This window comes from Rattus norvegicus, chromosome 16 (genome assembly GCF_036323735.1).
Source record: "Rattus norvegicus strain BN/NHsdMcwi chromosome 16, GRCr8, whole genome shotgun sequence".
Classification (NCBI taxonomy): domain Eukaryota; kingdom Metazoa; phylum Chordata; class Mammalia; order Rodentia; family Muridae; genus Rattus; species Rattus norvegicus.
In genome coordinates, this window is record NC_086034.1 from 16,480,075 (window position 1) to 16,494,940 (window position 14,866).

Sequence of the window (14,866 nt, forward strand, 5' to 3'; positions counted from 1 at the left end):
ACATCTTCAATCATGTCAAGGAAGCAGCTGCAGTGTTGCTGGCAGGAACTACAGAATTTGCTACACCATATCGCAAGACACAGCACCAAGACTCATACCATATATACATATCTTGATGGAGAAGGAACATCAGCGCTCTGGGCATGTCTAAATCATAGTAGCAGCAGAACTACTATGATATCGACAATGTTGAACAGGCAATGCTTCATAGGAAAAATTTGTACATAGTACTCTCATCCCGTCCACAAAAATTCACCCAAGAGCCAGTAATAGTTCATTCACGATGTATCTTAGAAAGAAAATGTATTAACATAAATTTATGTCAACAACTGGGGTGAAAGGGTTTAGTAGTGCTGACTGCCTATGAGACATCTGTGACGCGAATATGTGCATTCACCTGAACTCTAGGCTATGCTCTGTAACTTCAAGTTGCCCAGGGTAGTGATGGTGAAGTACGAACTTCCTTCCCCTTCACTCTTTTATCCACGTAGAAGCAGCTTCAGTAGGATCTTTCATATTAACATTCTTCTGTTTCCGCAAGTCCTGAAATATATTTTCTTGTATGCCCTCATGGGTTAGCTGGATGTATGACACTAATTCAGTTGTTTTTTTTTTCCTTTCTTTATCCTTTTGTATCTAGTGTTATGGGCAAGAATTCTAATGTTCTTCAATGGGACTTAACAAAAGACTGGGAAATTTAATTACACAAAGAATTGAAACAAAAGTGTTAATGGGAAGATTTGTATTGCTTTATATTTGTGATGGTTTTTTTTTTAATGTCTGTGTTAATAAAAAGACAGCTGTTGCTGCACTGGATCTGCATCGATCTCACACCTCCTGCAGCCTGTGGAAAATTCCACTGGGCGTTCATGAGATAATGACAGCAAAGAGGCAAAGACTATGCTATCACCACAGAAAATGTTTTACACTCTCCACACTCCCTGAAATAGTCTTGAGGAGCCCCAGAGATCCCTAGATCATTCTTTGAGCACTGTCAAAAAAAGCTTCTGAAACCAGGGAGAAGCAATGTTATTTTAAGAACAATGTTGAACAGGAAAAGGTAATAGCCCTTATGTAACCACCGTTTTACAGCACAAATCCCAGCTCTACCCGTTCCAACAAGCTAGGCTTAGCTGCCTATCCCAAATTGCCAATTAAGAGATGGTTATTGGAAGCTATGGAGATGGCTCTCTAGATAAGAAGCATTCGGTGCACAGGCATAAGGAAATGAGTTCAAATCCCTAGCACCTACATAAACAGTAAGTCATGCCCCTGTGGCTATCATCCCAGTACTGTGAGGAGTAGAGATAGGAGATGGTTGAAGCATGCCGGTTGCCAGTCTAGCTGCAAGTTCAGTAAAACACTGTGGCTGAAGAGAATAGGTGATAGATCAGGACATATTATGTTCTCCTATTGCCCCTGTGTATGCTTATAGGAACATGCATCCTCCTATACACATGAACACACACACACACACACACACACACACACACACACACACACACTGAAAGAAAAATTGTGGTGAAAGAGATAGGAGATTAGTATAACTAAGCAGTCATGGTCAAGATGTGGTCCCACCAATTATTGGCTGAGCTCTGGCTCTGCAGGATGCAGTAAGAAGTTGTCAGAGAAGTCACCGCCCGAAAGGGCAAATCTACTTCCTCCAAGATGAGGTCTGTGTTGCATCACAGATACCTGTCTTCAACAGGACTGGGTAGGGATCCTGTACTACAAGGCTTGATTGTTCCTGGAATCAAATCAAAGGTGACTTCAGATTTTAGACAATGAGGTCCTTTTGCCTTTATCCTTAAAGGGGTGTGATATGAGTTAGGTAGACACTAGTAAGTGGTCCGATGATACATACTAATTCAGTGACTATTTTGCCTTTGCTGAGTTAACCAAGAGTGCAATCCAAAGTGAAGGAGACACACACACAAACCGAAGCCAAAGATGCTAGAGTTTTGTTTTGTTTTGTTTTTCAGCTTTTAGCAACCTTGTGGGCCCATGGGAGGTGTCAATGCCATTTTCTGAGTGCCTACTACACGTATATGTGTGAAGCAATCCCTAAGCTTGTGAAAGAAAATCCTCAAGTCACAGTTAGGCGTTACTTATTAAACGTGTTTCAAAGCTTACGCAAAAGTTTGAACATTGAGTTTATAGACAGTGCTGTGGGAAAACCCTCCAGCGCTTCAGCATTCAGAATGTGACTTCTCAACAGCGTCCTCAGGGCTGGAAGGATGGGGAGAGTGTACACTGCTCTTGCAGAGGACCTGAGTTTAGTTCCTACTACTCATTTGAAGTAGCTCACAGTTACTATAACTCTAACTACAGCTACAGAGGAATCTGATCACCTCATCAGGTCACTTCAGGCACCTACATGCATGTGTACATAGCCACATGTAGGCCCACATACACAAATGCATATAATTAAAAATAAAATAAACATCTAAACAACATTTTCATCCATGGGAAACCAGGAGTATGCAATAAATAGCAGAGTTCCAGTCTGCAGCAGAAGTGAGCAAGATGAGTCTTGACAAATGTGAGAATGAAAATGTTGAAAAGTATTACTTCGTTCCTAAAGGGATCAAGAGTATAATGAGGTTACCACATATGGTACAATTCCAACATCAATAAGAGTAATAACTCCAATGAATTAAAAGTTTTTAAATTATTTAAATATTATATATTATATATTATGATAGCAATAATAACAAAAATTGATCAGCTATGAGAGATTTGAAACATAGTCAATAAATGGAAGTTAAAACAGCTATCCCTGGCTTTTTATAAGATCTATACTAACTTGTCACCAAACAGAAAAGAAAGACAATTTTCTATTTATAAAAGAACTTCAGATAGTAAGTTCAAGAATAAGCAAATTCTACCACTGTCTAAGTCCAAGGAATTAGCCATTCTAATTGTCAATGACAGTTGATGTGACCAATGGAGGAATAAACATATCTCTTGTACAATCTGACATACAAACCCACTCACTTATGAAGTGCCTCTGGAGGGGAAAAATACTTAATCAAACTGAATATTAAATTTGAGTACCTACTTGTGCAGTTGGCAAGAAATATTTATTTCACAGAGTCAGAAAGTTTCAAAGCTCATGTGCCCCCTACACCAGACTTCCTTACCATGAATACTCCTAACCAGGCAGACTTCTGATTTCAGGGGTTGTCCATTAACACACCTGCAATGGAATTTGACCCAATTATTTGTCTTCCCTTTAACCAGAACAATCCCTTTGACAAAGAGAACTACAAGAATGCTGCTTAACCACTCACTTCCTTATATGTGTTCAGATAAGAGGACATATGAAAATGTCACAAAGGAGTGGTGATATACTGAAAGATCACAAATATAAATCAGGCAAATGACTAAAAAGTGTGTGTCAGAAATTTTGTGTAAGAGCTTCCTAAATTTTGGATTTGATAGCAAAACAATTAATGGAAAACCATTAAATGTTCAATAATGCTACGGAGAAGAAAAAATCCTTGTAATAACTGTATTCTCTGGTGTATACAAACACAGTGATATGGTCCGTCTGTATAAGAAGCAACGAATGACAGATTACTTCAAAATTATTTAATAAAAGATGGTGACTTCCATTTTTAGTGAATCATACTCTCTGTATATGCCTCTCCCCAGACCCTTTCTCTCTCCTTCACCTCCTCCCTTGTCTGTTTCTTCCTTCTTTGCATCTAAGAGCCCATCCTACCTTTACAGAGGAGCAGTCTTCCATTCTCAGTACCTATACTGGATGGCTCACATCTGACTGTAAATCTAACTTTGTAGGATCCAGTGCCCTTTCCTAGTTTCCATGGGAACCTGGACATACGTGACATACATTCACAAAGACACATACACACATAAATGAAAATAAATGTATTACTTTCTAAAAAAAACATAACTCATAGAAATTTATCTAGGGAATTTTGCTTCCAGGTCCCTCTCAAGGTTATAGATAAGCTGTTTGTCAAGGTTGTAGCCATCTCTACATACGTCCTGATCAATCTATTTCAAAGCCCACTCATGCACTTGGCTGATAGGTCATCATTCCTCCTTGAAAATTGTTTAAAGACTTTAATTTCTTTTCTGTGTAGACTTCTCTATAAGGCTACTCACAATATAAAATGGGGAAACACACACACACACACACACACACACACACACACACACACACACGAGGAAAAAGAAACAGCAGCATCTGAGCCAAATGGAACTTCTTTTTCGCACTGAACGGTATTATTGTCCAATAGCAGATCTGTAAGTGCAGTAAAATGGGGCTGGAGCTTTTCTCAGTCTAATTGAGGAGTCCTAAGGAGAAAGAAAATCTGTTAATATAATATAAAGATGGATGATGAGGATGAAAAATATAAAAATGGATCAAAATGAGTTATGTGATCATTCACCTCTCAGACCCAAAAATATAAAGAAAAGTGGGCACAGAGAAAAAAAGACACAACCAAAAAAATAAAAGGATTAGACTATGGCAGTAGGTGAGGGAAGAAGGAGAGGAAAAAAGTAAAACAAATTAATTAGAAACTGTGGTACTTTGGCGTGGGACGATAACCCTGCATGTCTTGACATGATGTGCTGACTTTTGTTCAAGCTTATGATGGTTTTGGTTTTGTTTTGTTTTGTTTTGTTTTGTTTTGTTTTGTTTTGTTTTGTTTTGTTTTACCACATGAAGTACCAAGAGTGACAAGTACCTTAACCTGAAGGTAAGATCCGAAACTGGCAGTGCTTGTTTGTTTCCTGGCTTGAGACTGTAGTGGAGTGGCATGAGACTCTAAAAATGGTATTCTAAATTAGAAACCACGGAAGAACTTTAAATCTCAATCAAGTTCCCAGGCCTGGGAATGCCTTCAGGCTCCCGAAAAATTGAGTGCTTTGGGGGCCTCGGATTTCTGGATCCCTTTCCAAAACATCAAATTCTCTTTGGAAACAGGTCTGGAGGCATCTTGAAGGCTGCTAATTAAGTACAATTTGGGTCACATTCTGAAATGATGTTTCATTGGTGCAACACAAAACCGCTGCTATTAGCCACGTTTATGTCTTATTAACCATACAAAAGCATCAAGGTGACTTGCCGCGGCAGCCAGTGTACTGCTAGCCTCTGTTGCCCATATTAATTACAACACCATCCTTGAAAGGGCAGTATGATAGCTTGGCTGACGTTGAATAGAAACTGGGGCTGTTTTTCTCTTTCTCTCAGTCCATTCTTCATTGAAATCCATTCGGGATGATGCTTGGGTAAATGATGTTCAAGAGTCTCCATTTCTAATGCCCTTAATGAGGCCATTAAAACCCAAAAGGGAGAACCTGTACCTGTTACAGAAAGGAGGCCAGAAGGAATGAATGGCTCATGCCGAGTGAAAAAAATTAAACCCCCAGTGCTTGCTTGGGAAGCCAGGTGTGAGGAAAAGAATCAGCATCCATCTGGACACTTAAATCTTCAAACAGTGTGGAGTGAGACTTCATAGAACTAAAATGAAGAGGAGAGCAACAGACACTAGACTGGGGAAGGAAAGAGTACGACTCTGTACCAGCCTATGAATAATGGAAATAGGACGGCACTGGAATACGGCAGGCCAGTAGCAGATAACTACTAGGGCCTCATTTGTGCATGTGCTCATTGTCGTGATTTTTATTGTTCATAAAGCATTTCCATTTCAGCACATCAGAAAAATCTACTAATTTGTACATTGTCCATCTTTTGATTGCCCTTTTATGCATCTAAAGGGACATTCGAGAGGAGTGTGCACAATGTCAGCAAGGATGATATTGGAGGCTTTTCCTTTTTTTTAAGATATATTTCTTTATTTACTGTATTCCCTTTCCCAGTTTCCTGTCCCTAAGCTCCCATCCCCTCCTCCTCCCCCATATGGGTGTTCCCCCCATCCAGCCCCCCTTACTCCCTCCCCCTGGCATTCCCCTGTACTCGGGGTCCAACCTTGGCAGGACCAAGGGCTTTCCCTTCCACTCATGACCCAACAAGGCTATTCTCTGCTACACATGCAGTTGGAGCCCTGGTCAGTCCATGTATAGTCTTTCAGTAATGGTTTAATCCTTGGAAGCTCTGGTTGGTTGGCATTGTTGTTCTTATGGGGTTGCAAGCTCCTTCAGCTCTTTCAATCCTTCCTCTAATTCCCCCCAAGGGGGTCCTGTTCTCAGTACAGTGGTTTGCTGCTAGCAGTGACCTCTGTATTGGACATGCTCTGGATGTGTCTCTCAGGAGAGGTCTATATCTGGTCCTTTTCAGCATGCACTTTTTAGCTTCATCAATCTTATCTAGTTTTGGTGGCTGTATAAATATATGGGCCACATGTGAGTCAGGCTCTGAATGGCCATTCCTTCAGTCTCTGCTCTAAACTTCCATATCCCTTCCTATGGATATTTTTTCCTCTTTTAAGAAGAAGTGGGAGCATCCACATTTTGGTCATCCTTCTTCTTGCTTCCTGTGGTCTGTGGATTACATTTTAGGTAATTCAAGCTTTTGGGCTAATATCCACTTATCAATGACAGCATACCAAAATAGTATGGGTTACCTCAATCAGGATGATATTGGAGGCTTTTCGAAAGAGAGAGAAGGCATGCACAGAGCAGGGACACAGAATAGGCCACATCTATTTAACTTTTGTTTTTCAAATTGAAAGCCAGCTATAACAGAGAGAGAGAGAGAGAGAAAGAGAGAGGAGGAGGAGAAGAAGAAGAAGAAAGAAGAAGAAGAAGAAGAAGAAGAAGAAGAAGAAGAAGAAGAAGAAGAAGAAGAAGAAGAAGAAGAAGAAGAGGAGGAGGAGGAGGAGGAGGAGGAGGAGGAGGAGGAGGAGGAGGAGGAGGAGGAGGAGGGAAGGAGAGGAGGAGGGGGAGGAGAGGAGGAGGGGGAGGAGGAGGGAGAGGATCTTTGTTAAAGATACCATTCTAATTTGTCCCTTCATCCCAAAATGCAGGGCTTCCAAGAGGGCAGAGAAAGAAATGTCATACCTACATTTTGACAAATCCAGACAATGTGTACAGCCTATTATGTTAATTAAATCCAAAGAATTCCAATAACAATAAGTACAGATATTAAAATTGTGCTGGTTAGTTTTTGTCAACTTGAAACAAACTAGAGTCACCTAGGAAGATGAACCCTCCACTAAGGAGTTGACTTCATCAGATGAGCTTGTGGGAATATCCATGGCACATTTTCCTCATTAATGACTGATGTGGGAAAACACATCTAAAGTGTGTGCAGTCCCTCCATGGTCAGGTGGCTGAGGGTGGAATAAGAAAGCGAGTTGACCAAGCCAGGGGAAGTGAGCAAGTAAGCAGCATTCTTCCATTGTCTCTGCCTGTTTCTGCCTCCAAGTTCCTGAGTCAGCTCCTGCCTTGGCATCTGTCAAAGGTGGGCCCTAACCTGCATGATGTAGTAAACTCATTTCTAACCCGGTTGCATTCAGTCAGTATTTTATGACAGCAACAATAAAACAAACTACGATAGTGTCTTAAGAAAGGTAACATCAGCAGGGCTCGGTAGCACACATCACTAATCCCAGATAGCACTTTGGAGGTGGATTGAGGAGGATTACGAACTCTGTGTTATTCTTGGCTACATACCAAATTCAGTCTTGGTGCGAACATATCTGAGAAGACAAAACAAGAGGGGTCCTAATACAGTGAGATGTAATTTTTTTTTGCATTGTTTAAAAGTATAGCTTTTGTCTTTTCCCTAAAAATTCCAATTTCTTTACCATCTCTGAAAGGTAAGAATAAAAGTCAGCAGACAAATGGAATGCTGAGAATGGAAGCATTCAGTCCAGGAAACTGAACACAATAGGTCAGTGAAGAAGTCTCCATACCCATGGACAGATGGTCAACTTTCCTCACTGCCAGACAAGGTAGACGTCACTAAAGGCTCTTTAGTGAATTCCCTGCCTCAGAGTTTACAGGAAGGAGAGGGTAGCAGATGTTTTAACAGTATGCATTCCCCATGGGTGGTAAGGACAAAATACTCAAGGAGTCAGAATCACACCACCAGAGGTGACTAAGAAATTTATCATGAACAGATGGGTGTTCTAGTGACGGCAAAGGACAGGAAAGCAGACTGTCACAGACTTTAGGAAAAACATTCACCCATCCTTTGATGCTCTAATGCTCTATGTCTTCACATTCTCAAATCAGAGTTATCCAGTCCTTCACAGACTACCACAACCCTGTGAGACAGTCAAGAGCAGAGGGCGATGAACAGGTTTTTGGTCCTTGAACCTAGATTACCTGAATTTTTCACCTTCAACTTAACCGAAAGTAACAGACTCAGCTTGCTATCTTTTGCTGTGGTAAATACCATGATCAAAAATAAGTTGGGGAGGAAAGGGTTTATTTGTCATATGTGTCAAGATCACAGTCCATCACTGAAAGAAACAAGGCAGGAATTCAAACAGGAATGTGGAGGTAGGAACTGTGGAAGAACATTACTTATTGAGGTTGCTTTCATGGCTTGCATAGATAGATAGATAGATAGATAGATAGATAGATAGATAGATAGATAGATAGATAGATAGATATACATACATATACATATAGATTTAGATTTAGATATCTACATATATATGTGTGTGTGTGTGTGTGTGTGTGTGTATGTATGTATGTATGTATGTATGTATGTATGTATGTATGTATAAAACACTCAGGACCAATTCTTTGACTAAAGATAATTACCTACAGTTGTCTGGGCCTTCCCAGATCAATCACTAATCAAGATAATTCCCACATAAATTTGCCAATCTAAAAGAGGCAATTCTTCACTTGAGGCTTTCCTAGATGACTTTTGTTTGGCAAGTGACAAAAACCTACCTCATCCCTTTTCTATAGATTAAGAATAGTGATATCCTGGTTGCTGCCTCCGCGGAGAGCTCGTGGGCAGCACCCCGCGAGCAAGCTTGAGCCTCGGGACCACAGGTAAGACCAACTTGTCTGCTGCAAGAAAGCTGCCTGGTGAAATCAGGACACACAGAGGCAGAATTCCTCTAGGACCGGTCACGTCCTGTGTTTACCAGAAGTCCCACACCCTCGGATCCCAGCCCGCAGCAGCTCTCTGCTCCCAGACCCCGTGGGAAAGAGACCTCACCGCCTGGTCAGGCACTCCTGAGGCTGCAGAGCGGAAGAGACCACCAACACTGCCCACCCCTGCCCACATCCCTGGCCCAAGAGGAAACTGTATAAGGCCTCTGGGCTCCCGTGGGGGAGGGCCCAGGAGCGGCAGGACCCCTGCCTGAGACACCACCAGAACCTGAAGGAAACAGACCAGATAAACAGTTCTCTGCACCCAAATCCCGTGGGAGGGAGAGCTAAACCTTCAGAGAGGCAGACAGGCCTGGGAAACCAGAAGAGACTGCTCTCTCTACATACATCTTCGATGCCAGAGGAAAACACCAAAGGCCATCTGGAACCCTGGTGCACTGAAGCTCCCGGAAGGGGCGGCACAGGTCTTCCTGGTTGCTGCCGCCGCAGAGAGCCCGTGGGCAGCACCCCACGAGCGAACTTGAGCCTCGGGACCACAGGTAAGACCAACTTTTCTGCTGCAAGAAAGCTGCCTGGTGAACTCAAGACACAGGCCCACAGGAACAGCTGAAGACCTGTAGAGAGGAAAAACTGCACGCCCGAAAGCAGAACACTCTGTCCCCATAACTGACTGAAAGAGAGGAAAACAGGTCTACAGCACTCCTGACACACAGGCTTATAGGACAGTCTAGCCACTGTCAGAAATAGCAGAACAAAGTAACACTAGAGATATTCTGATGGCGAGAGGCAAGCACAGGAACCCAAGTAACAGAAACCAAGACTACATGGCATCATCGGAGCCCAATTCTCCCACCAAAACAAACACGGAATATCCAAACACACCAGAAAAGCAAGATCTAGTTTCAAAAATCATATTTGATCATGATGCTGGAGGACTTCAAGAAAGACGTGAAGAACTCCCTTAGGGAAACACAGGAAAATATTAATAAACAAGTAGAAGCCTACAGAGAGGAATCGCAAAAATCCCTGAAAGAATCGCAAAAATCCCTGAAAGAATTCCAGGAAAACACAATCAAACAGTTGAAGGAATTAAAAATGGAAATAGAAGCAATCAAGAAAGAACACATGAAAACAACCCTGGATATAGAAAACCAAAAGAAGAGACAAGGAGCCGTAGATACAAGCTTCACCAACAGAATACAAGAGATGGAAGAGAGAATCTCAGGAGCAGAAAATTCCATAGAAATCATTGACTCAACTGTCAAAGATAATGTAAAGCAGAAAAAGATACTGGTCCAAAACATACAGGAAATCCAGGACTCAATGAGAAGATCAAACCTAAGGATAATATGTATAGAAGAGATTGAAGACTCCCAGTTCAAAGGACCAGTAAATATCTTCAACAAAATCATAGGAGAAAACTTCCCTAACCTAAAAAAAGAGATACCCATAGGCATACAAGAAGCCTACAGAACTCCAAATAGATTGGACCAGAAAAGAAACACCTCCCGTCACATAATAGTCAAAACACCAAATGCACAAAATAAAGAAAGAATATTAAAAGCAGTAAGGGAAAAAGGTCAAGTAACATATAAAGGCAGACCTATCAGAATCACACCAGACTTCTCGCCAGAAACTATGAAGGCCAGAAGATCCTGGACTGATGTCATACACGCCCTAAGAGAACACAAATGCCAGCCCAGGTTACTGTATCCTGCAAAACTCTCAATTAACATAGATGGAGAAACCAAGATATTCCATGACAAAACCAAATTTACACAATATCTTTCTACAAATCCAGCACTACAAAGGATAATAAGTGGTAAAGCCCAACATAAGGAGGCAAGCTATACCCTAGAAGAAGCAAGAAACTAATCGTCTTGGCAACAAAACAAAGAGAATGAAAGCACACAAACATAACCTCACATCCAAATATGAATATAACGGGAAGCAATAACCACTATTCCTTAATATCTCTCAACATCAATGGCCTCAACTCCCCAATAAAAAGACATAGATTAACAAACTGGATGCGCAACGAGGACTCTGCATTCTGCTGCCTACAGGAAACACACCTCAGAGACAAAGACAGACATTACCTCAGAGTGAAAGGCTGGAAAACAATTTTCCAAGCAAATGGTCAGAAGAAGCAAGCTGGAGTAGCCATTCTAATATCAAATAAAATCAATTTTCAACTAAAAGCCATCAAAAAAGATAATGAAGGACACTTCATATTCATCAAAGGAAAAATCCACCAAGATGAACTCTCAATCCTAAATATCTATGCCCCAAATACAAGGGCACCTACATATGTAAAAGAAACCTTACTAAAGCTCAAAACACACATTGCACCTCACACAATAATAGTGGGAGATTTCAACACCCCACTCTCATCAATGGACAGATCATGGAAACAGAAATTAAACAGAGATGTAGACAGACTAAGAGAAGTCATGAGCCAAATGGACTTAACAGATATTTATAGAATATTCTATCCTAAAGCAAAAGGATATACCTTCTTCTCATCTACTCATGGTACTTTCTCAAATATTTATTGACCATATAATTGGTCAAAAAACAGGCCTCAACAGGTACAGAAAGATAGAAATAATCCCATGTGTGCTATCGGACCACGGCCTAAAACTGGTCTTCAATAACAATCAAGGAAGAATGCCCACATATACTTGGAAATTGAACAATGCTCTACTCAATGATAACCTGGTCAAGGAAGAAATAAAGAAAGAAATTAAAAACTTTATAGAATTTAATGAAAATGAAGGTACAACATACCCAAACTTATGGGACACAATGAAAGCTGTGCTAAGAGGAAAACTCATAGCGCTGAGTGCCTGCAGAAAGAAACAGGAAAGAGCATATGTCAGCAGCTTGACAGCACACCTAAAAGCTCTACAACAAAAAGAAGCAAATACACCCAGGAGGAGTAGAAGGCAGGAAATAATCAAACTCAGAGCGAAAATCAACCAAGTAGAAACAAAAAAGACCACAGAAAGAATCAACAGAACCAAAAGTTGGTTCTTTGAGAAAATCAACAAGATAGATAAACCCTTAGCCAAACTAACGAGAGGACACAGAGAATGCGTCCAAATTAACAAAATCAGAAATAAAAAGGGAGACATAACAACAGATTCAGAGGAAATTCAAAAAATCATCAGATCTTACTATAAAAACCTATATCCAACAAAACTTGAAAATCTTCAGGAAATGGACAATTTCCTAGACAGATACCAGGTACCGAAGTTAAATCAGGAACAGATAAACCAGTTAAACAACCCCATAACTCCTAAGGAAATAGAAGCAGTCATTAAAGGTCTCCCAACCAAAAAGAGCCCAGGTCCAGACGGGTTTAGTGCAGAATTCTATCAAACCTTCATAGAAGACCTCGTACCAATATTATCCAAACTATTCCACAAAATTGAAACAGATGGATCACTACCGATTACCTTCTACGAAGCCACAATTACTCTTATACCTAAACCACACGAAGACACAACAAAGAAAGAGAACTTCAGACCAATATCCCTTATGGATATCGACGCAAAAATACTCAACAAAATTCTGGCAAACCGAATTCAAGAGCACATCAAAACAATCATCCACCATGATCAAGTAGGCTTCATCCCAGGCATGCAGGGATGGTTTAATATACGGAAAACCATCAACGTGATCCATTATATAAACAAACTGAAAGAACAGAACCACATGATCATTTCATTAGACGCTGAGAAAGCATTTGACAAAATTCAACACCCCTTCATGATAAAAGTCCTGGAAAGAATAGGAATTCAAGGCCCATACCTGAACATAGTAAGAGCCATATACAGCAAACCAGTTGCTAACATTAAACTAAATGGAGAGAAACTTGAAGCAATCCCACTAAAATCAGGGACTAGACAAGGCTGCCCACTCTCTCCCTACTTATTCAATATACTTCTTGAAGTTCTAGCTAGAGCAATCAGACAACAATAGGAGGTCAAGGGGATACAGATCAGAAAAGAAGAAGTCAAAATATCACTATTTGCAGATGATATGATAGTATATTTAAGTGATCCCAAAAGTTCCACCAGAGAACTATTAAAGCTGATAAACAACTTCAGCAAAGTGGCTGGGTATAAAATTAACTCAAATAAATCAGTTGCCTTCCTCTATACAAAAGAGAAACAAGCCGAGAAAGAAATTAGGGAAACGACACCCTTCATAATAGACCCAAATAATATAAAGTACCTCGGTGTGACTTTAACAAAGCAAGTAAAAGATCTGTACAATAAGAACTTCAAGACACTGAAGAGGGAAATTGAAGAAGACCTCAGAAGATGAAAAGATCTCCATGCTCATGGATTGGCAGGATTAATATAGTAAAAATGGCCATTTTACCAAAAGCAATCTACAGATTCAATGCAATCCCCATCAAAATACCAATCCAATTCTTCAAAGAGTTAGACAGAACAATTTGCAAATTCATCTGGAATAACAAAAAACCCAGGATAGCTAAAGCTATCCTCAACAATAAAAGGACTTCAGGGGGAATCACTATCCCTGAACTCAAGCAGTATTACAGAGCAATAGTGATAAAAACTGCATGGTATTGGTACAGAGACAGACAGATAGACCAATGGAATAGAATTGAAGACCCAGAAATGAACCCACACACCTATGGTCACTTGATTTTTGACAAAGGAGCCAAAACCATCAAATGGAAAAAAGATAGCATTTTCAGCAAATGGTGCTGGTTCAACTGGAGGTCAACATGTAGAAGAATGCAGATCGATCCATGCTTATCACCCTGTACAAAGCTTAAGTCCAAGTGGATCAAGGACCTCCACATCAAACCAGACACACTCAAACTAATAGAAGAAAAACTAGGGAAGCATCTGGAACACATGGGCACTGGAAAAAATTTCCTAAACAAAACACCAATGGCTTATGCTCTAAGATCAAGAATCGACAAATGGGATCTCATAAAACTGCAAAGCTTCTGTAAGGCAAAGGACACTGTGGTTAGGACAAAACGGCAACCAACAGATTGGGAAAATATCTTTACCAATCCTACAACAGATAGAGGCCTTATATCCAAAATATACAAAGAACTCAAGAAGTTAGACCGCAGGGAAACAAATAACCCTATTAAAAAATGGGGTTCAGAGCTAAACAAAGAATTCACAGCTGAGGAATGCCGAATGGCTGAGAAACACCTAAAGAAATGTTCAACATCTTTAGTCATAAGGGAAATGCAAATCAAAACAACCCTGAGATTTCACCTCACACCAGTGAGAATGGCTAAGATCAAAAACTCAGGGGACAACAGATGCTGGCAAGGATGTGGAGAAAGAGGAACACTCCTCCATTGTTGGTGGGATTGCAAACTGGTACAACCATTCTGGAAATCAGTCTGGAGGATCCTCAGAAAATTGGACATTGAACTGCCTGAGGATCCAGCTATACCTCTCTTGGGCATATACCCAAAAGATGCCCCAACATATAAAAAAGACACGTGCTCCACTATGTTCATCGCAGCCTTATTTATAATAGCCAGAAGCTGGAAAGAACCCAGATGCCCTTCAACAGAGGAATGGATACAGAAAATGTGGTACATCTACACAATGGAATATTACTCAGCTATCAAAAACAACTTCATGAAATTCGTAGGCAAATGGTTGGAACTGGAAAACATCATCCTGAGTGAGCTAACCCAATCACAGAAAGACATACATGGTATGCACTCATTGATAAGTGGCTATTAGCCCAAATGCTTGAATTACCCTAGATGCCTAGAACAAATGAAACTCAAGACGGATGATCAAAATGTGAATGCTTCACTCCTTCTTTAAAAGGG

At 40.6% G+C, this 14,866-nt stretch overlaps 1 long non-coding RNA gene across 7 annotated transcripts in view; it reads right to left on the reverse strand.

Moving 5' to 3' along the window:
- Positions 1 to 14,866, reverse strand: part of LOC102546921 (uncharacterized) — a 62,920-nt gene that overhangs the window by 31,985 nt on the left and 16,069 nt on the right. For 5 of the 7 annotated variants that reach the window (XR_010058624.1, XR_010058626.1, XR_010058621.1 and 2 more), the window contains one exon: positions 398 to 4,326. This is a non-coding gene — a long non-coding RNA (uncharacterized LOC102546921). The remainder of the gene's footprint in view (positions 1 to 397; positions 4,327 to 14,866) is intronic. The other 2 variants (XR_010058625.1, XR_005494749.2) reach the window with 2 other exon arrangements.